Raw genomic sequence first — 23,171 nt, 5'->3', positions numbered from 1 at the left:
GTTCCCAGGCTGCAGTTCATGAGAACATCCACCAGAGGGCGCCTCACCGCGAATGAATGAAATGTAGGTCAATGACCTACATTTCATTCATTCGCCGGGGATTACAGGCACGGAGCACAGCTGCATTAGCAGGGCTCCTGCCTGTAATATTAGTTAACCCCTTCAGATGGATTACATCGTTGGACCTGACAGTACATCAGAAGGTATGTATCTTGTGCGTTTATTATGTTGCCAAGCGAGGGACTGCAAATGGATTTGAGAGAACAATAAATTATTACAACAACCGCTGTGTTTATTTCATTAAAATACTTTTCAATCATGTGTGTGTGTTTTTTAACCCTTTCCTACAATTGGATTAATAATGGAGAGGTGTCATAATTGACGCCTCTCCATTATTAATCTGGCTTAATGTCACCTTTCAATAGCAAGGTGGCATTAACCCTTCATTACCCCATATCCCACCGCTACAGGGAGTGGGAAGAGAGTGGCCAAGTGCCAGAATAGGCGCATCTTCCAGCTGTGCCTTTTCTGGGGTGGCTGGGGGCAGATGGTTTTAGCCACGGGGGGGCCAATAACCATGGACCCTCTCCTGGCTATTAATATCTGCCCTCAGTCACTGGCTTTACCGCTCTGGCGGAGAAAATTGAGCGGGAGCCCACGCCAATTTTTTCCGCCATTTAACCCTTTATTTTAGCAGCTACAGCGCAGAAATTTTGCACATACACACTACTAACATTAGTAGTGTGGAATATGCAAAAAAAAGGGGGATATGAGATGGTTTACTGTATGTAAACCATGTCTCATATCCTGTCGGGTTTGTGCAGGAGAAATGAAAAGCCGGCAATTGAATTACCGGCTGTTCACAGATATCGCGCTGATTGAAATCTAAATACAGAATATATATATATGTGTCACAATGACATATATATATATATATATACTGTATATATGTTTTCCCGAACATTTGAGCACATAAATCCATTAGATGTCGGTTTTGCAAGCCTGCGCGAAAATCTCGCAGTACGGATGCCATACGGATTACATACGGAGGATGCCATGCGCAAAATACGCTGACACACCCTGACTACGGATCACTATTTTGGGAACATTTCTCCGTATTACGGCCGTAGTACGGACGTATAATACGTGGCGTATTGTCTTACGCCATGTGTGACCCCAGCCTAACACTCATCGGAAGTGGGTTTATGAAGCGGGCTCAGAAGCTGAGCAATAAGAAAGGATCAAAATGTTGTGTCTGCCCCAAAATGATATCAATAAAAGTGTTAGGTCACCACAAACATCCCCTCACCTCCATTAACTGGAAAACGTAAAGGATGGAAAATAGTGACACAAGCATTTTTTTTTTTAAATGTCCTATTTTTTTCATTATCTTAAATAAAAAAAAATAGCAAGTTTGGTATCACCGTAATCGTACTGACCTGGAGAATTATATTGCTTGGGGGGATTTTTACTGCGTAACGAATGCCATGAAAAAAAAAAAAAAAAACAATTACAGAGATGCATTTTTTTTTAAAAAAAATGTACATTTTCTTTGCATTTGGATTTTTTTCCCCATTTTCCATAACATGGCATGGTAAAATGGATGGTGTAATTCAAAAGTAATAATAATTTCTAAAGCGTCAACATATTTCGCAGCACTTTCCATTTTAAAGGTACAAATTATAAAATAAAAGTTGTACAGTAATGTCAGCAAAAATGTTTTTAAAAAGTTATGGCTCTTGGAAAAAAAAGGGGAAGGAAAAGAAAAACAAAAAAAAATGAAAAATTACCTGATCCTTAAGGGGTTAAGGTAAATTATACTAAATGTTACTCCTTGAAATGATACTTATAAATCCATCAAGGCAAGGTAAGTAAGTGATTGAGGCCCTTAAAATAAGGCCGGGGTCACACTTGCCTGTGCAACTCACTCGGGACAGGAGCGTTCAGCTGCATAGAAATACATGCAGCCGCACACTCCGGTCCCGAGTGCCGGCGGCAGTGCCAGGTATTGAGGCGAGAGACTCGTGCGAGTTTCTCGCATTGCACACACCAGTGTGACCCCGGCCTAAGTGTGGACATAAGCTTTGGTTTCGGTCTTCTTCAGGCCTATTTCCATCTCATAGTTGATTGTTCTTGCTGAATCGGTGCATGTATATTTTTAGGGCCTACACCTCATTTTCTTGATATATACTGTACATATCTATATATATACAGTATCATTGGCCCTAGCTTTTTTTCTCTTTTTTAGGAACACGGTGTTATAAAACCCAGACCTTCCCCCTTTGAGTGCTGATGTCAGCTCGTACAGCTTGTGTGGTTAATTATAGCTGACAATAAAAATAACTTTGCCTGGAGCCAGATGATTTGAGCACACACCTGGGAGGACAGAATTACCCTAAAATTCATGTCCTGTCATTGAACGCCATTACAATCTTGGGATGTACTATTTCTCCGTGTTATATGGGGTGGGTGGGTGCTAGGAGGAGGGAGGAAGTTCTAAAAAATCCAACTCTATGGTAATCATATGATTACCGCGCTGGTGTCAATCTCGTGATTGGGCCATTAGGAAGGATCTAACTACATACAAATAAAATACCTCCAAATGTTTTACTAAAGGTATTTAATCTATAGGATATAAGAAAAAAGTTCATCACCCTTGAATTGTCCGCAGCAGGTGCAGTTATCCACGAAGGGGCATGGAATAGCGTCCAAGCCTGCATGCAAACTGAATCCATGATACTCCAGCACGTCTTCTTGATAATGAACTTTTAACTTTATTCAGACCTCTTAAAAACATTGTTGGAGATCAGAATGGGGGCTGCCTGGTTGTAGGGAATCCCCACATGTACTTATGCTGGCTAACAGATGTAAATCATTCAGCTGCGGCAAGAAAAACTAAATTTCCGAACACTAAAAAATACTCGGAGGACCCCCGAGCATGCTCGAGAAATCTCGAGTAACGAGTATATTCGCTCAACACTAGATCTAATTAATGATGTCAATAATAAAAAATAAAACTTGTCTTACAAAAAATAAATCCCATTGTCGACGGAAAATTAAAAAGTTATGGTTCTTGGATGGCAGGGAAGAAGAAGAAAAAAAAAAAAAGTTTCTACCAATACCGGCTGCAGTGCCCGGGGGTTAATGACAAATCATTTTGAACTGTTGCAAAATTTGTATAATAAAGTAGCAATCAGGATGATCAAAAAAAAGATATAATGGATACAACACATCTAGGTGCAGATGAAAGGCCCATGGGTTCATAGACACAGGCTGTCAAGTCAGTAATTATTGTTTTATGGTGACAATACACATTGTCTGGGGGAACGGAGGGCTTTTACCCCAAATAAAGCCATTTACAATGACAGAGGTGCCCCGCTGTGCTGTGTGTTTACTGTACACAGGAATCCAGGACATTAGCCAAGGTGCAGACCTTTATAGAAGGTGCCAGCATACAGGGGTCGCCATTACTATCCCAATAAAAACCCTTTATGGGGCAGCGCCGCCTGCTGGGATACTGCTGCTTGTGTGCCCTCCTTGTATATTTCAGCAGGTAATAATGTGTACTGTTGTGCAAGAAACATTCTATCCACAATCTTAAAGGGCTCCTATAAAATGCTGCTGTCGCCACCACTAAATCGTCAAGTAATTTTTATTTTCCCCTTAAAAATGACCAGCAGGAAATAAATGTCCTGGAGTTCAGGACTATTAGGCAGTGTATCTAGAAGACAATATGGCAGTTGGTTTTGGCAAGGATGGCGTACTCTGTTCTGTTATGCCATGATGTGTAATAGATCTACACTTGGTGGTAAGACATTAAGGCTTGGTGTATGGTGGAGATTCCGATGTCCTCTGTATGTCACTAGCACCATGCGTTGACCAATTTGAAAGCCCAAGGTAAAGAAGGCCCCCAGGGATTTGGTGATCCTCAACTTTGGCTCCCCACTACCCAACACTAACACTAACCTTAGGGTCTTGTTCACATGAATATTGCAAGGATAGGACCAGAGGTCTGTACGTTTTTATATGTCATATAGCACAATCCAATCTGACTCTCTTGGTCTGAGTGGAAAAGTTCTCACGTGAATTGTGTCCTTGACTATTACAGGGCCAGTGTACAGTCCATGTGCAGATAGGACTACACGTGAAACCTAAAAAAAACTGTTTTATGAATAAGCTCAAGCTGTTATTGGAGAGCTGACTGAAGGACCACAATCTAATGTGTATGGAGCCTTCTGACTTTCTCCCGATAGTTGATGTTGGAGAAGAAAGGATCTAGCCTTTTGACTTTCAACAACCAAACCATTTGTTTAGTGGAGAGATCAGCTGTTGCCAGAGGAATCTTGCACCGGTTCTCTCAGAGAACATAGGAGCACTCATCCAAACCAAGTTTTTCTGTGTATGGGGGAGACGGGAGAGATAGCTGTCTTGGCCGACAGCTATCTACAACGTATGAAAAGGCTATTGACTTCAGAACAAGGTGTACCCCAATCAGCATGGGCAGAGGAAGACCAGGTCCCAACTGTTCAAAAAACACCTGCCCATGGAAAGCTACATACAAAGTGAACAGCCCAAAAATGGAGAGCCACGCTGCAGTTTCTACAAAGTGCAAAAAACTAAAGCAAAACCTAAAACAAAAAAATTGAGCTGGTTCATATGCTGGTTTAAGTGCAATGCATTGGTGCATATTCACACTGTGGCAGTTTAACAGACATAATCTAAGATGTAAATAAAGTGAGAAAATACCCTGTAAAAAATAAACAAATAACATAGGTTACTTAGTTAACTTGTATTGATCAAAGCATAAAAATCATCCCACCCCTATGGGAGTCTTCTTTCTTTTGGCCTAATACTTGTGGACTTTTTCTGTGCCACATCCATGTCTATTTTGCACTAAGGTGAGAAAGGAAAAAAGTTGCAGCCAAGTGACTCTTGAATGACATCTGCCCCATTATGGAGCAATAAATAAGCAGGCAGATCTGTGAATCACGAGCCTGAGAAAGTAGGGAGACGTTCTAAGCTCTGATACCCTGGTCATGTGCACACGTTGCGTTTTTGCAGTGGTTTTTAAATGCAAATTGAAAGTTGTGTTTTACAGTACCAGCAAAAGCTATGAGGTTTCACAAATTTCCTGCACACACTGTTTTTTTCCTGGCTGAATTGGAAAACTGCTTTGTTTTTTGATAACCGCAACATTCTTCAATTCTTTCAGCATTTTTAACTATGAAAAGCAATGAGAAAGTGCAAAAAACGCAGAACGTGAATGAAGCTAGTTTTATTAAACATTTAGTGTAGGCAAATAACACATATAATCTGCATCCAAAGCAGAGTAAAAAAAAAATGAAAAAATGCAGTAAAAACGCACGCAAAAAAAAAGCGCAGCAAAACCTGCTTTTTGTAAGCAGCATTTTTACTGTCAAGGGACCAGTTTTGGATGCAGAAGAAATAACACAGCAAAAAGTAACGTGTGAACACAGCCTAACGCGGTTTTAAATTTTACGATGTGAAAGAAGAATTCCTTTATTTATTGAGAGCAAGCAGAAAATTGGGAGGAATTTAAACACAAAGGATGTTGGAGGGTTGTCCCATGTTGTTGCCCTTTGGGCCATTCTGGCATTGGTGTCTGGGTCTATCTGCAATGTCTGCACCCCCATAGCTAAACCACTGCCCCAAGCCCTGGATTTTAGCACTTCCTACCCTGAGCAAGTAGTTTTGTAGTACTTTGTACTGACTTAACCCCTTCAGCACTAGAGGGCTAAACACTCCCCCCCTACACACTTGTCTCTACTTATCCTTTAAGACATGGGAACTAGCCATTGTAGGACCATTAGGAGGACAAGTCCACTTCTAGCTCTCCACCTTGGGTCATTATGTCACATTGTCAGGACAGTCCGGTCAAACCACACCAGCATGTCTGTCAGCTGAAGCCAACAGTCCCGGGGGTTTACTTAGAACCTGCCGCACAGTTCTGACGTCATCTGAGAGATATGGAATGATAGGAACCTCTGCCGTTGCCTCAGGTCACACAATGCATTGCTGAGCAATATGGTTGCCTCAGCCCGGGGCAGATAGTAGAAGCTCATCAGCTTAGGCGTCCCATTTTTTTCAGGAGGTGAAGGAGGGGTGAAATTGAAATATTTTTAAAATTGTGTTTCAGTCAGTTTTCATTAGTTTGGACACCCCATCCAGCCTAGGAAACAATTAGGATGGTAATTAAAGGGGATCGTCCACTATAAAGGCTCCAAAGCTCCTTAGCTATACTCTAATGCAGCAGACATAACCTGTGGCGGAGTCTCTCTCCTGGGGGTACCTGGTGGTGTTGACCTGTCTTGGACTTCATGTGCTGTGTATGGCCAGGAGGTATGGAAGTCACTGGAGAATTTAAAGCGTTAGTAACCCTGTAGGGGCCAATGATATGGATGTAAACAACACTTTTTTATATATTACCAGCACAATTTGCATAAAAATGGGCATGATAAATCACAAATTTCCTGAATTGCCTATCAAATTAAAGTTTCTGTTTGCAAATACGAAAAGTAATAATTTTATCCCATACGTGCCTGGAGTGAAATTGCGCCAAATTTACGCAAATATAAATGTCACACTGTTAAAATCATACAACACATATAATTCAAGAATAAATAAGATGGAAATCTCTAACAAAAAAGGAGCAGAAAGCGACAAAACTGGGGGGAAAGACAACGACTACGTCCCTCCATTGTTTTTAAAATGACTCAGAAACTAATACCAAGTGTTTGTGCTGTCAGAACTGATCAATGATACAAAGCTTTACTACCATGATAACAATGCTCGCCTTTTCCTGCACCACACTGACCCAAATATCCAAATACAATCTTTTTCATAGAAAGAAGGGTGCGGCGTCCAATACTACAAGAGTTGCTAGAGAGTTCACAGCACTACTTGTTTTGGCTGAATTACTGATATCGGGCTGACAAAATTAATGAATACTTACAGCTCTGGAGAATGAGCAGTATTATACTACAGAGCTGAACTCACTATTCTGCTGGTGCAGTCACTGTATACATACATTATATTACTTATCCTGTACTGATCCTGAGTTACATCCTGTATTATACTCCAGAGCTGCACTCACTATTCTGCTGGTGGAGTCACTGAGTACATACATTACATTACTTATCCTGCACTGATCCTGAGTTACATCCTGTATTATACTCCAGAGCTGTGCTCACTATTCTGCTGGTGCAGTCACTGTGTACATACATTACATATCCTGTACTGACCCTGAGTTACATCCTGTATTATACCCCAGAGCTGCACTCACTATTCTGCTGGTGCAGTCACTGTGTACATACATTACATTACTTATCCTGTACTGATCCTGAGTTACATCCTGTATTATACTCCAGAGCTGCACTCACTATTCTGCTGGTGCAGTCACTGTGTACATACATTACATTACTTATCCTGCACTGATCCTGAGTTACATCCTGTATTATACTCCAGAGCTGTGCTCACTATTCTGCTGGTGGAGTCACTGTGTACATACATTACATTACTTATCCTGAACTGATCCTGAGTTACATCCTGCATTATACTCCAGAGCTGTGCTCACTATTCTGCTGGTGGAGTCACTGAGTACATACATTACATTACTTATCCTGAACTGATCCTGAGTTACATCCTGTATTATACTCCAGAGCTGCACTCACTATTCTGCTGGTGGAGTCACTGTGTACGTGCATTACATTTCTTATCCTGTACTGATCCTGAGTTACATCCTGTATTATACTCCAGAGCTGTGCTCACTCAGAATTGTATTGCAGCGAGCGTGAAGGAAGTCGAAGCAAAGGAGAGGATACCAGAAGGGGACCAGCCCCACTCAAGCTGTCTCCTTCTGAGGCGCAGAACACCGGTAGCCAGAACACAGAGGGAGTAAGGACCTCTACGCCTTATTTCAGAGACCGGCAGGACAGCTAATTGCAGGTTACCTGTCCGCATATACACGCAGGAGGCACGGTGACACCCCACAGAGCTGGGTTATCTAAGAGACCCTATAAACAGGCTCAAGTCACCAGTCATACGGGTTTTGTCCTATCCAATACGGGGGACAGAGAGAGAGAGAAACACCACATCTGTGAGACCCTTATGTGAAGCCATAGGCAGTAAGGGGCTACACCACTGCAGTGCAAGGGAAGGCTACTGATTTCCACCTGGACAAGGGGACTCTGGACTTGCCTCCAAACTGGCTGCACTCTGCCTGCCCTGTGATCTGGTGCTCTGGACTGTGGATGCTGAAGTCTTCAGTAAAAGGTAAAGAGACTGCAACCTTGTGTCCTCGTTCTTCACTGCGCCTCTAACCATTCTACCATCTACACACTGTGAAGCCCTGGGGATACACTTCACCTGTCGGAAGGTATACCATCTAGCTGCCATAACATCACCCCAGTGGACCCCTTAAAGCAGCGTCGGTCACCCTGACCGAATACCACAGGTGGCGTCATGAACATAAACTTTATCCCTTTAAAGACCTTTCCCACTTATACGGACGTCCCAGGGCCACGGACCGGGTCAGCCACCGTGACATTCCCCTTCGAGCCGACCGGACCCGGTACTGAGTACCCCACGGCCCCTGGGGGCGCTGCATACATACATTATATTACTTATCCTGCACTGATCCTGAGTTACATCCTATATTAATACTCAAGAGCTGCACTCACTATTCTGCTGGTGCAGTCACTGTGTTACATACTGTATATTACAATACTTATCCTTTACTGATCCTGAGTTACATCCTGTATTATACTCCAGAGCCGCACTTACTATTCTGCTGGTGGAGTCACTGTGTACATATGTAATGGGCTCTACGGACTGGTGATCGCCCCTACCCCTTTAAGAATCGATTCTCCTCAAAATATGTGGATATTTTATATCATTATAATTGCTGTTGTGTTCCGGTATATTGCTATGTATATCCACTGTGTCGTTATGTATGATAGGGTCAGTGTAGAATTGAAGTTTGGCCACTAGATAGGGTCTCTTAAAACTATATATAGTTAACTATGGGAGGACCTATCTGTGAGTAAAGCAGGAGCATTTCCTGATTCTAGTTCAGGGAAGACAGGGAGCTGGTACAGCTCAGAGGGTCCAGGGAGCCCCAGGCATCCCAAACGGCTTAAGAGCCCGGGACAATGCAGCAGCACCGCAACATTTCGAGAAGAGGGCTCAGCCGTCCAGTGCCAGTGGGTCAGATAGTTACAGCCTAAGAATTGCAGCAGGATAAAGACGCAGGTCGCTCCAAAATGTGGCAGCTTTTTACGTGGGCAGATGCCCTTCTGTCTGGGGCAAAACAGAGGAATTCCTAAGAGTAGTCATGCTGGACAGGGAAGACGCTGCAGTACCGAATGGTTTGGTATGACCTGGGGAACCCCTGGAATGAATAAGTGAAGACACAGGAAAAGTAACAGATGCGAATGATGCCATGCTTTGTGTTGATGTTGTAACTGATGTGGATGTGCTGCGATTGAAATGGACTCTGTCTATTTGTGCTCAACAACACCAGCAGCCGAACTTCAGCAGCCCCGATAGGACCCTGAAGGTGCAAAGGGTGCAGCAGAAGGTATGTGGAGCGCCCCCACGCGTAAGGGCAATGGGGTACTCGGCACCGGGTCCTTCGGTTCGGGGGATGTCACGGTGGCCCGACCCGGTCCGTGGCCCTTTGAGGGGCGCCCAATAAAAGGGATAGTTTGTACGGTGTTCGTGACGCCACCTGTGGTATTCGGTCAGAGTGACCGACGCTGCTTAGGGGTCCGCTGGGGTGATGGTATGGCAGCTAGATGGTATACCTTCCCACAGGTGAAGTGTATCCCCAGGGCTTCCCAGAAGTGTAGGTGGTGATGGTGGACGATATAAGGCGCGGTGAATAACGAGGACACAAGGTTGCAGTCTCTTTACCTTTTACTGGAAGCTGCAGCATCCACAGTCCAGGGTACAGACCACAGGGTAGGTAGAGTCTGGTCAGAAGGCAAATCCAGAGTCCCCTTATCCAGGTGGAATTCAGTAGCATTCCTACTAGCGCCTGTGTGTTGTAGTACCTCCCTGCTGAGCAACTCGGTAAGGTCCTCACAACTCTCGTGGATGTTCTAGATGTTGTTTCTTCCTCTCTGTCCCCCAGATGGTGTGGATAGGACAAACCCGTATGACTGGTATGGCCTGAGACTTGTTTATAGGGACCCTAGAGACGCCCCGACCCCCACAATTTGCCACCGTGTCTTCTTAGGAATTAAGGTCGGGCAGCCAACTTGGAATTGACTGTCCTGCCGGGCTCTGAAGTAATGTGTAGAGTCAATTACTCCCTCGGTGTTCCGGCCACTGGCTACGCGCCTCAGAAGGAGGCTGCCTGTCTCGGGGCAGAACTCCTCCCGGTGTTTTCTCCTAGTGCCGTGATCTCGTTTCTCACTCTTTACAACACAGTTCTCTTCGTGTCCTTTCTTAGGATGCTGCTGCACGTGGGGCAGGTGCAGCTCCGTAGCTTTCTATCCTGCTAGGCCTCTGTCAGGATCCCACCCCTGACAGGGACCCTCTGTCTGCAGCTCAAATGTTCCTCCTTCTCCCCCTGTCTGCCTGACAGGCATTGTCTGGGCAAAGCCCAGCCAGCGTCTCTCTAACTTCCTATCCAAACCACCAGTTTTACCCTTCTGTGAAGAGTGCCCTACTAGATAGGAGCATGGCTCCCCCTAGTGGATTGGAGTGTGAAGTGTGGTGTATGTTTGGTGATACCTGGAAGGATGGACTCCTTTCTTACCTTCGGACGTAATATCACTCCCCCTGGTGGGAGAATGACATTACTGCAACGACCAGGACTCTGGGGCGCTGCACTTCCCCCCTCCGTTAAGTCCAGCACTCCCGGGCTGGGAAAAGAAAACAACAATACATCAGCAAAAAGACATACAAAATTTTTGGAATGCTGTAAACAAGTAAATATAACAATGCTTCCCTTTATGGGAGGTGAGAACACTTGAACGTTGCAAAAAAAAACATTTACTTTGTGCGTATGACTTTAAATAACAATTATTAACTAGCTATGAACAACCATTACCCATACAGGTATGTTATCTACTAAGTGCAAGTATAAAACAGTATTTCTCTTTCTTTAAGTGCAAGTACCCTCTAAGGGTATACTATTAAACTTCAAAGTATAAATTAACATTTTTCCTTTTTCTCAATTCTTCTACATGCAGGACTATCTATCTATCCCTACGGGCTAACTGCATTTTTCTTCAGTTTACTTCAATTTTTATTTATTAACATTTCCTATTCCTAGCTACATACTATCAGCTATGTATAAACATTATTACTATTTAACTATTCAAAGCAAAGTGCAACAAATAAACATTCCCTTTAAGGGGAAACCCAAGTCTTTTCGAGGTAGTGCAAAATAATCACACCAGCAATATGCAAGTTTACTTAAAGGCAACATGACGTGATTGGAGATGAGGGACCCGTTACGAACCCCCAAACGTTGGGCTTGGGTGGGCTACAAGACATGTAATCCTGACCCGGAATTCTGCCGCACCAACGGGTTTTCTTCAGGTCTGTAAGGCAAAGCAGTTAGTTTCACAGCATAATGAACAGCAGTTTCTGTTAAGAGGCAGTCTCTGTAAAAGCCTCTTATGTAAAACCAGTAGAGAGCACCTTTAAGAAGGTGCAAACTATTTACAGCAACAGTTTGTGAACCATTCACCGTCCATGATTCCAATGTTCTTTAAAACAATGATGAACTTCTGTAAAACTTGAAACATTAGAGATCCCGGGTAAACAAAGGGATCCCTTTAAGAAGTTACCCTAGACAGGTTTAAGCAGCAAAGAGGAACAGTTTAACTATTTGCAATTTCAGGTTTCCGAGGTTTATTCTCATAGTAGATTGCAAGACATCAGTCGGTAATGAACACTTCCTGACCGGGGAAGCTTCGGTTCCGTGTTCTCACCTGATGCGGTGTCAATGTCGTTGGTTCGTCTCTCAGGTGCGGTCAAGTCACTAGGAGTCTGGATTTGAATGTCAGTTTTAGTGACAGGCTCAGTAGTAGAAATGATGCACACAGTGGTGGCAGTGTTAGAATTTGTCAGTTCAGAATTAGTCTTAGTCAGGACAGCAGGTGGCGCTACTGTAGGCTCGCATCGCTTAACATTCTTAGCATACCAACCTTGCTCACTCCAATGGCGGGTGTAGGTCACATGATCTCCTCTATTCAAGTTTCGTTTATGGTGTCCGTCGCAGAACTGGGCCTCCACGTTGTAGCTGGTAACAAAGACTTCGGTCGGTAGTCCCGGCTCCTGTATAAAGCCCCAACCCCTTTTCGGGTGAAAGGCTACTACCGTTCCTTGTTTCGCCGAGTTCTTATTACCGCGTTTGGTCTTAGGCATCTGTACTTTAGGTTGGTCATTTTGTTCTGGTTCCTTTTCGGTGTTTCCAGTGTGAAATTAGGCATTGTTTATACTGCTCCCAGGTGAGCACAGCAATATAGGTCCCCTCCTGTTTGGATCCGTCCAACTTGGTTCTTGGGGCATCCCACTTGAAGATCACCCCTTCTGAGCTCACTTCCAGTGGTTTACCCAGGGACGTCGGTAACGGGGGCAGTATCCCTTCCATTGTGCCGAGAGCGGTCAAGACTAGCTCCGCAGCGGGTGACTGGTCACAAGCGGGGCGGGAAGCGGCCACTGGAGCAGGATCGGTCGGTGGGGCAGGGGCGCTTTCAATACCTGCGTCTGATGTGATTTCACCGGTGTCGATCTGCTCCGCTGACGAGGACACCGGAATCGGCGGAGGCTCGGACCACAGTTCTTCCAACGCGATTTTCTTGCACAGCTCTGACTTCCATTTCTTCGTTGCGGTCGGCTCCGCATTCGGGAGTTGGGGATTCAGCTCCTCCTCCGACGGATCCCAGGGGTCCGACTCCTCCAGCAGCGATAAGTTCGGATTAGTCTCCGGTCGGCTGAGATGGTCCTGGGTCACTTCGTCTTTCAGGTACCCGCTGGTCGCCATCCCTGCTCCTAGGTCTACGATAGCACACACACGCTGCTCCTCCATTTTCTGGGGGTGGAGCTCCTTCTTGGCTCCCGGGCACGTCATCATCTCGCAGAAGTAGTTGGAGGGGGCGGTCGTCACTTTCGGTTCCGCTGTGGTGGTCTCCTCCCATGGCACGCCCTTCTTCTTCTCCTGCGCTCCTCGTGGCGCTGTAATGGCGGCGGTTTTGGCGGGAATTTTGGCGGTCTTTTGCAATACACAGTCCTTAAGCAAATCACAATTCCAATACAGTTTGGCACAGTTCTTAGGCACACATGACCCGATTTTTCAGGCTTAAGTAGATCCTGTTAGTGACGCCAAAGTTGGAGCGCCCCCACGCGCAAGGGCAATGGGGTACTCGGCACCGGGTCCTTCGGTTCGGGGGATGTCACGGTGGCCCGACCCGGTTCGTGGCCCTTTGAGGGGCGCCCAATAAAAGGGATAGTTTGTACGGTGTTCGTGACGCCACCTGTGGTATTCGGTCAGAGTGACCGACGCTGCTTAGGGGTCCGCTGGGGTGATGGTATGGCAGCTAGATGGTATACCTTCCCACAGGTGAAGTGTATCCCCAGGGCTTCCCAGAAGTGTAGGTGGTGATGGTGGACAATATAAGGTGTGGCGAATAGCGAGGACAAAAGGTTGCAGTCTCTTTACCTTTTACTGGAAGCTTCAGCATCCACAGTCCAGGGTACAGACCACAGGGTAGGTAGAGTCCGGCCGGTCCGAAGGCAAATCCAGAGTCCCCTTATCCAGGTGGAAATCAGTAGCCTTCCTACTAGCGCCTGTGTGTTGTAGTACCTCCCTGCTGAGCAACTCGGTAAGGTCCTCACAACTCTCGTGGATGTTCTAGATGTTGTTTCTTCCTCTCTGTCCCCCAGATGGTGTGGATAGGACAAACCCGTATGACTGGGATGGTCTGAGGCTTGTTTATAGGGACCCTAGAGACACCCCGACCCCCACAATATGCCACCGTGTCTTCTTAGGTATTAAGGTCGGGCAGCCAACTTGGAATTGACTGTCCTGCCGGTCTCTGAAGTAATGCGTAGTCAATTACTCCCTCGGTGTTCCGGCCACCGGCTACGCGCCTCAGAAAGAGGCTGCCTGTCTCAGGGCAGAACTCTTCCCGGTGTTTTCTCCTAGTGCCATGATCTCGTTTCTCACTCTTTACAACACAGTTCTTTTCATGTCCTTTCTTAGGATGCTGCCGCACGTGGGGCAGGCGCAGCTCCGTAGCTTTCTATCCTGCTAGGCCTCTGTCAGGATCCCACCCCTGACAGGGACCCTCTGTCTGCAGCTCAGATGTTTCTCCTTCTCCCCCTGTCTGCCTGACAGGTGTTGTCTGGGCAAAGCCCAGCCAGCGTCTCTCTAACTTCCTATCCAAACCACCAGTTTTACTCTACTGTGAGGAGTGCCCTACTAGATAGGAGCATGGCTCCCCCTAGTGGACTGGAGTGTGAAGTGTGGTGTATGTTTGGTGATACCTGGAAGGATGGACTCCTTTATTACCTTCGGACGTAATATCACTCCCACTGGTGGGAGAATGACATTACTGCAACGACCAGGACTCTGGGGCGCTGCACATGCAAGCAAAAGGACATTGTTTATATGTGACAGGAGGCCAGGGCGCGATTAACCAGATATGCTCTGCCACGACTACGGCCCTGGCTCTGCCCCTCACACTTGGCGTAGTCGGCAGGATGTCGCAGCCTTGCAAAGCAGGGATGCGGTGAAAAATGAAGAAATGGATATTCTGGATGCCATAAGAAATGAAGAAATTGATGTTCTGGATGTTTATAAGAAACATGAAGAAACTGTTGATGTGACTAATGTACTGGACGTGATTGACTCTGTGATGACCAAGATGGCGACCCCAAAGATGGTGGAAAATGGTGCCAAAATGGAGAACAACCACTTTGATCCCACCCCTTCTGGGCATTCTGACTTGGAAGTGGCACGAAAGATTGCCTGGCAGAGTCGGCAGACTAAGCATGGTGTCTGTCCCTGGTAGGTGTGTCTGAAAAAGAGAAGACCTGGCCCCTTACCACTGATTGCAAAGAAATGGGTGGAGCGGCCGGAAGCGACCCCACCTTGGAACGGGTGAAGCCTAGAAGAAAATCTCATGTGCAACTGGGTACACCATCACGTACCACAGGAGTGGTGCCGATGGTTGCGGGAACCCGAGCAACATAACCTGGAACAGGAGAAAGCCAGTGAATCAGAAAAAGTTGCCCTGGAGAAGCCCATGCCGGAAAAGTAGTCTGAGCCAGAGTGCGCAGCTGCCGTGGCAGAGGGATCTGGTGGTTGCGGAGCAGTCGTGGCCGGGATGGTGGAGCGACAGGAGCCGGACAATGGGCAGATGGTAGTGAGTGAACCTCGGTCGAAAGTCCCAGAATGCCGGTCAGTGTTCAGCAACGCCCTGCCCCAGCCCATCACGTTGTCACCTGAAGTTATATGTGGGCCTGGAACAGGTGCAATTGGACCCCTGTTCCCTGGTCAATAAACGACCAAGTTATGCCCCTCTCATGTCATTGCGGCGGCAGGAGGACACGACACCTGCAGTACAGGGTCGTTTACTGGAGTACGGGCACAAAGCCTGATGTGGAGTAGAGCAGCACAGGATAAGTGCCGCTGATAAGTGGATGTCGTTTAAAAGATATCACTCCCTTGCTAATAGTTGTGCTTATTGTACTATCCATTTGCACGGGACTGTTTCACGTCCCAGTGGGCATAGGAGCCCTGAAGCACCCCCCAGAATTGGGTGTAATGAGGCCACTACTGCCAGGAGTGAACTTTTTCCTTGTTAATGTTTTGTTGCGCCTTTTCTGCTGGGAAGCAGGAATTTGCTCTGGAACTGTGTCATGGACTGTGTGTGGCTGCAGCAACAGACTGTACTCCGGTTACAGGCAGTGCACATGTAAAGAAAGGGCAGTGCCATGGACAAAGGAAGGGGGTAAACCTCCTCCAAGGACCTGACGGACAGGTCATGTAAAACAATGAATGGTGTAAACAACTGTAGGACTGTGTGCCGCGCCCCTATATTTTATTAAAGGCAAAACAGACTTTGTTGAGGAAAAGAGACTTGGCAGGAAGACATAGCATGTAGCAGGGGAATTTAGGTGCTTCGTCCTCTGAGCACCATAACAGCGCAGGACCGCGCTACATTGTCTCAGCGGCTCCCTAAAATGATTATTATAGGAGAACCATTTTCCACTCGTTGGCCCCTACTGCTCAAGTAACTCCATGTTTCGGGCCACCGTATAACACGCACATGCTGCCTAAAAGAAACCAAGTGACTTATTGAGAACTTTACCCTTACTCACCCGCTAACGTCTGCCAGGTTCTGTCCAGCCCCGGTGATGCCATGGGCTTCACTTCTCTCTGCTACTTATCCACCACGGACTGATATTATGGAACCTTTGTTGTACCTTCTGCCTCATTACCCCCCTCTCAGTACATTGAAAGTGTTTAATACTACCTTGTTTAACCGTTTACCTCCCTGCGTGGAGTATTATATGTAAAAAATAAAATTTTCATGTGACATGGTTGGGGACGACCATCTCAAAGGGAAAGGGGAATGTAAGGGGCTCTAAGGACTGGTGTTCACCCCTACTCCTTTAAGAACTGAACCGGTTCTCCTTATAATATGTGGACATTTTAAATCATTGTAATTGCTGTTGTGTTCCGCTATATTGCTATGTATATTCACTGTGTGTGTCTTGTTATGTATGATGGGGACAGTGTAGTATTGAAGTTTGGCCACTAGATAGGGTCTCTTAAAACAACATAGTTAACTATGGGAGGAGCTAGCTGTGGGTAAAGCAGGAGCATTTCCTGATTCTAGTTCAGGGAAGACAGGGAGCTGATACAGCTCAAAGGGACCAGAGAGCCCCAGGCACCCCAAAGGGCTTATGAGCCCAGATCAGTGCAGCAGGACCGCAACATTTGGAGAAGAGGGCCCAGCAATCCAGTGCCAGTGGGTCAGATAGTTACTGCCTAAGAATTGCAGCAGGATAAAAAAACACAGGTCGCTCCAAAATGTGGCAGCTTTCTTCGTGGGCAGATGCCCTTCTGTCTGGGGCAAAACAGATGAGGGAATTCCTAAGAGTAGTCATGCTAGACATGGAGGATGCTGCAGTACCGAATGGTTTGGTATGACCCGGGGAACCCCTGAAAGGAATAAGTGAAGACACAGGGAAAGTTACAGATGTGAATGATTCCGTACTCTGTGTTGATGCACTAATTGATATGGATGTGCTGTGATTAAAACCAGGTAAAGTTCTTCATTTACAGTTTGAAATGGACTCTGTCTCTTTGTGCTCAACAACACCAGCAGCCGAACTTCAGCAGCCCCGATGGGACCCTGACATTGCAGAGGGTGCAGCAGAAGGTATGCAAGCAAAGGGACATTGTATAAATGTGACAGGAGGCCAGGGCGCGCTTAACCAGATATACTCTGCCATGAATATGGCCCTGGCTCTGCCCCTCACACATACATTACATTAATTATCCTGTACCTGTATTAATACTCCAGAGCTGCACTCACTAGTCTGCTGGTGGAGTCACTGTGCACATACATTACAATATCTATCATGTACTGATCCTGAGTTACACCCTGTATTATACTCCAGAGCTGCACTCACTATTCTGCTGGTGGAGTCACTGTGTACATACATTACATTACTGATCCTGAGTTACATCCTGAATTATACTCCAGAGCTGCACTCACTATCCTGCTGGTGGAGTCACTGTGTACATACTGTACATTACTTATGCTGTACTGATCCCGAGTTACATCCTGTATTATACTCCAGAGCTGCACTCACTATTCTTCTGGTGCAGACACTGTGTACATACCCCAGCAATTCTGTCAAATAATACTCAGTTTCTTCCTGAAAATGATTGCAAACACAAATTATTTGTTATTATTATCTTCATTTAATTTGTCTTAAATGAAAAAACACAAAAAGAATTGTCCTAAAGCAGGGCCGGACTGGGACTAAAATTCAGCCCTGGCATTTGAAGTCACACAGACCCACTTGTCACACAGCCCCCATAGAATGTAATGCAGCACAGCCCCCCCCCAATAGCCCCACAATCCAGTTATCAGTATCACTCATTGATATGTAATAATAAAAAAAAACAACACTCTACTCACCTTTCCACTTGCCCCGCGCTGCTCCTGGCTCTGGTCTCAGCAGCTGCAGTCTGCCCGCCCGGTCACACAGCAGGTGCGCGATGATATGACGTTATCGCGCACCCGCAGTGTCAGCGGCAGGCAGAGCGGGGAATGATGGGAGAGGGAGCGTCAGCAGACGCTCTCTCCTCCATCATTGCATTCAACTGTACCGGTGTCTATGACGCCGGTATAGTTGAATGCGGGGCCGGGAGTGTGCCGACAACGGGGGGAGTGTGCCGACAACGGGGGGGAGTGTGCCGACAGAGGCACACTCGAGTGGCCCACTACTGCCACCAGCCCTTCTGGCATTTGCCAGAACTGCCCGATGGCCAGTCCGGCCCTGTCCTAAAGCCAAATTGGATATAATTCCACACCAAACATAAAAAAGGGGGTGGACAAAAGTATTGGCACAATTAACAGCACCTGTAACTTACCTGTGGCACCTAACAGGTGTTGGCAATAACTAAATCACACTTGCAGCCAGTTGACATGGATTAAAGTTGACTCAACCTCTGTCCTGTGTCCTTGTGTGTACCACATTGAGCATGGAGAAAAGAAAGAAAACCAAAGAACTGTCTGAGGACTTGAGAAACCAAATTGTGAAGAAGCATGAGCAATCTCAAGGCTACAAGTCCATCTCCAAAGACCTGAATGTTCCTGTGTCTACCGTGCGCAGTGTCATCAAGAAGTTTAAAGCCCATGGCACTGTGGCTAACCTCCCTAGATGTGGACGGAAAAGAAAAATTGACAAGAGATTTCAACGCAAGATTGTGCGGATGTCGGATAAAGAACCTCGACTAACATCCAAACAAGTTCAAGCTGCCCTGCAGTCCGAGGGTACAACAGTGTCAACCCGTACTATCCGTCGGCGTCTGAATGAAAAGGGACTGTATGGTAGAAGACCCCACTTCTTACCCTGAGACATAAAAAAGCCAGGCTGGAGTTTGCCAAAACTTACCTGAAAAAGCCTAAAACGTTTTGGAAGTATGTTCTCTGGTCAGATGAGACAAAAGTAGAGCTTTTTGGGCAAAGGCATCAACATAGATTTTACAGGAGAAAAAAAAGAGGCATTCAAAGAAAAGAACACGGTCCCTACAGTCAAACATGGCGGAGGTTCCCTGATGTTTTGGGGTTGCTTTGCTGCCTCTAGCACTGGACTGCTTGACCGTGTGCATGGCATTATGAAGTCTGAAGACTACCAACAAATTTTGCAGCATAATGTAGGGCCCAGCGTGAGAAAACTGGGTCTCCCTCAGAGGTCATGGGTCTTCCAGCAGGACAATGACCCAAAACACACTTCAAAAAGCACTAGAAAATGGTTTGAGAGAAAGCACTGGAGACTTCGAAGGTGGCCAGCAATGAGTCCAGACCTGAATCCCATAGAACACCTGTGGGGAGATCTAAAAATGGCAGTTTGGAGAAGGCACCCTTCAAATATCAGGGACCTGGAGCAGTTTGCCAAAGAAGAATGGTCTAAAATTCCAGCAGAGCATTGTAAGAAACTCATTGATGGTTACCGGAAGCGGTTGGTCGCAGTTATTTTGGCTAAAGGATGTGCAACCAAGTATTAGGCTGAGGGTGCCAATACTTTTGTCTGGCCCATTTGTGGAGTTTGGTGTGAAATGATCAATGTTTTGCTTTTTTCTTCATTCTCTTTTGTGTTTTTCATTTAAGACAAATTAAATGATAATAATACCAAAGAATTTGTGATTGCAATCATTTTCAGGAAGAAACGGAGTATTATCTGACAGAATTGCAGGGGTGTCAATACTTTTGGCCACAACTGTACATCCAGTATTATACTCCAGAGCTGCACTCACTATTCTGCTGGTGGAGTCACTGTGTACATACATTACATTACTTATCCTGCACTGGTCCTAACTGACATATTTCTGCCTATACATCAGTAATCCATAATAAGTAATTTAGGGGGACGTTTCCAGGCAGAACACAATATATAATACATATGACATATGCATCAGCAGCAGCTTGCTGACAGTTTCCAGGTGAATTCATTGCTCTACATACAACAATACTTTAAAAAAAATGTAAAGTGCACAAAATACAGATATTTTTCTCTTGTACATTTCATATTAGAAATTTCAGGACTTTGTCTCATCTTGAGCTGTCAGAACTCGGATAATTCTTTTTTTCCAGGTAGATCACATAACACGGCCCTCATACTTATTTCTTGCTACTGCAGGTGTCTGGTTTCAAAGCTCCTCGGATCGATACATCATAGTGTGAAGGGTAACCTCAGATTTGATGGAAGGACGACAGCTCGGTTTTGTTCTCACACTTTTAAGAATTCTTTGTGGCTTTTGCAGAAAAGGTTAAGAAGAAGAAAATTTAAGATATGATCTGATATTTGCAGATATCGCTCCTCGTAAATTACAAGCACAGATATTGCAGCTGGCAATAAATTCAACTTCAGTTCTGTTCATCCAGGGCTCTCTTGTTCATGAACAGAATTTCAGAACTGCAGTAATGACTGACACACTGGCACAGACTGGAAACATTCCAATAAATGATCATGGAATATGGAAGCTGATAGAAAGGCCAAAACTAATAACATTTGATAATCCAGCAATCTTCTCTAATTAAAGGAATATTACTGATGAATGTAAAGCGTATGACTATCCTTCTGGTTTGGATGCTATCCATGTGATGGGGGCAACAATATCAATCAGCCACAGAGAAGCACGATAGGGCCGGAGACGTAAGATTTGTGTGAAGGGTCGGCCCACTGAGAGATAAATGAGTTCTTGCAGGCCTCGGGCATGGGACTGGTTTAGGGCTAATCTAATATATAGCCGAGCTGCCATAATCCATTCAAACAGCTTCATCATCGCCCCGAGGGCCCTATGATAATGAGCTGCCCGGGCTGAATGATGACCACTGCAGAGGGTTGTGCAAGACATGGTCAGATCGCAAAAGGGGCCAGAGACATTCACTAAAAGGCCTTTAAGCTGACATCTTGGCCAACTACCCCATTCACAGAGGACCAGTCACCTGCCATAAATATATATATTTTCACGTGGCATACATGCCACTGTTTTCCTGAATCTGGCGCTGTTTTTCTTTTTTATCTGCCCCTCTCCAATCTTGAGATATGGCCCCTTCTTCCCTGTACGTAAATCAAGTCTTTTAGCCAAGTGGGTGTCAAATCTTCTCAAAGACCACACCCACTTGGCTAAAATTATTAGATGAATATGGAAGGAATAGGGGGCCATTTCGCAAGAAACAATAGAAAGACAATGTCAGATTCAGGAGAACAGCGGCATTTATAGCAGTTAAAATATTACATACGGGGCAAGACGGTAGTGGGCGTATGGAGCAGGCTCACAGGTTAGTATGCCCCATACCCAGCAGGTAATGGCTGTGTGCTACAGCACTGCCGGCGATTATTAACCTGTTAAATGCCCCCATGCAGCATTAACAGTGTTTCCGCATGGGGGGCATCATTCTATGTACCCATCAGGGCACCCGTGATGTGTTTGCGGGTCCCTGATAGGTTGCTATAACACCTGGGTGTCTATGTAAACCTCCTTGACTGTCATTATGGAGCTCCCTTGAGGACCTGCCAGTGGCCGGGCTCCAAAGGAGACCGTGATTTTTACAATATGCAGAAATACTGTGGTATTGCTGTATGTAGAACAAGCGATCAGACCATCACAGGTTCATAGTCCCCGAAGGGGACTAATAAATACAGTGAAAAGTAAAAAAAGAGTATTTAAAAAAAATTGGAAATAAATTAAAAAAAACAATAAATTCAAATCACGGCCATTTTCCCCCATTAAATATAAAGATAATAAAAAATAAAATAAAATACACATACAGTATGTGGGATTAATGTGTTCAGAAAAGTTCGACCTATAAAATATAAAAATTATTAACTTGATTCGTAAGCAAAGAAAAATTCAAGAACGCCAAAATTACGTTTTTTTAGTCACTGCAACAACCACAAAAAAAATGCTGTAACAAGCGATCAAAATGACATGTATCCCAAAATGGTATCAATAAAAACTTGGTCTCGTCCTGCAAAAAGTAAGCCCTCAGCCAGCTTCATCGACCAGAAAAATGAAAAAGTTACGGGACTCGAATAATGGCTACAAAACCTCCCAATTTTTTTTTCAAACTGCTGATTTTTTTTTTCACCACTAAATTGATAGAAAGACTGGACATGTTTGGTATCACCGTAATCGTACTGATGAGGACAATCATATTTCCAGGTCATTTTTACCACACAATGCGTGCCATAAAAACAATTGCGAAAAAACAAGGCTTTTTTTTTCACAATTTCACTGCACTTGGACTTTTTTTTTTCCAGTTTACACTACACTATGAGGTAAGATGAATGGTATTCTTCAAAAGCAGCCTAAAAGGTTATTCCGATCTTCATCGATGGATAATGTCAGATAGTGATTGTAAAAACAAGCACATTTGCAATTTACTGCCTATTAAAACTGTCAGATATTCTTGAGATACTTTTCTCTTTTTGTTTTCATCTCGTTGCCTAGGAGACCAACCACCGCTGCTGTGTACCTTTTTTAACTGGCCGGGATTAGGAGGTAAGAGTGTGCTCTAGGAATCCTGGCCAGCTTCAAAACAGTGCTTACAAGCGCAATAGAAAAGAGCTTGTAACCACTGCATATGTTCTACTGGCTAGCAGCGGTGATCGGTCTTCAAAGCAACAAGCTGTAAACAAAAGAAAAGTGGAAATATCTCAAGGACGACTGAAAATTTTAATAAGTTGTAAATTGCTAAATTCTTTGTATTTAGGAATGAGCTGACCCGTGGAAGGTTGAGTTCGACTGAGCTTTAATCCAAAGTTTGGTTCGGGTGCCAGGACTGTACAAAAACTTGAACATGAACCCGAACCCCATAGAAATGAATGCGGACCCAAACTTTCTTTCTCTCCCTCTCTCTCTCCCTTTCTCTCTCTCTCCCTTT

General features: G+C 45.2%; 1 long non-coding RNA gene across 4 annotated transcripts in view; it reads left to right on the top strand.

Moving 5' to 3' along the window:
• LOC143765938 (uncharacterized) overlaps positions 1-21,311 on the top strand; it is a 49,686-nt gene extending 28,375 nt beyond the window's left edge. For 3 of the 4 annotated variants that reach the window (XR_013213484.1, XR_013213485.1, XR_013213482.1), the window contains 2 exons: positions 17,333-17,429; positions 20,422-21,311. This is a non-coding gene — a long non-coding RNA (uncharacterized LOC143765938). Of the gene's footprint in view, positions 1-17,318; positions 17,430-20,421 lie in introns of all 4 variants that reach the window. The other variant, XR_013213483.1, reaches the window with a different exon arrangement.
• The last annotated feature ends 1,860 nt before the right edge of the window (positions 21,312-23,171 follow it).

Source organism: Ranitomeya variabilis, chromosome 4, assembly GCF_051348905.1.
Source record: "Ranitomeya variabilis isolate aRanVar5 chromosome 4, aRanVar5.hap1, whole genome shotgun sequence".
In the NCBI taxonomy this organism is placed as follows: Eukaryota; Metazoa; Chordata; class Amphibia; order Anura; family Dendrobatidae; genus Ranitomeya; species Ranitomeya variabilis.
This window is presented reverse-complemented; position numbering and strand designations above follow the sequence as displayed.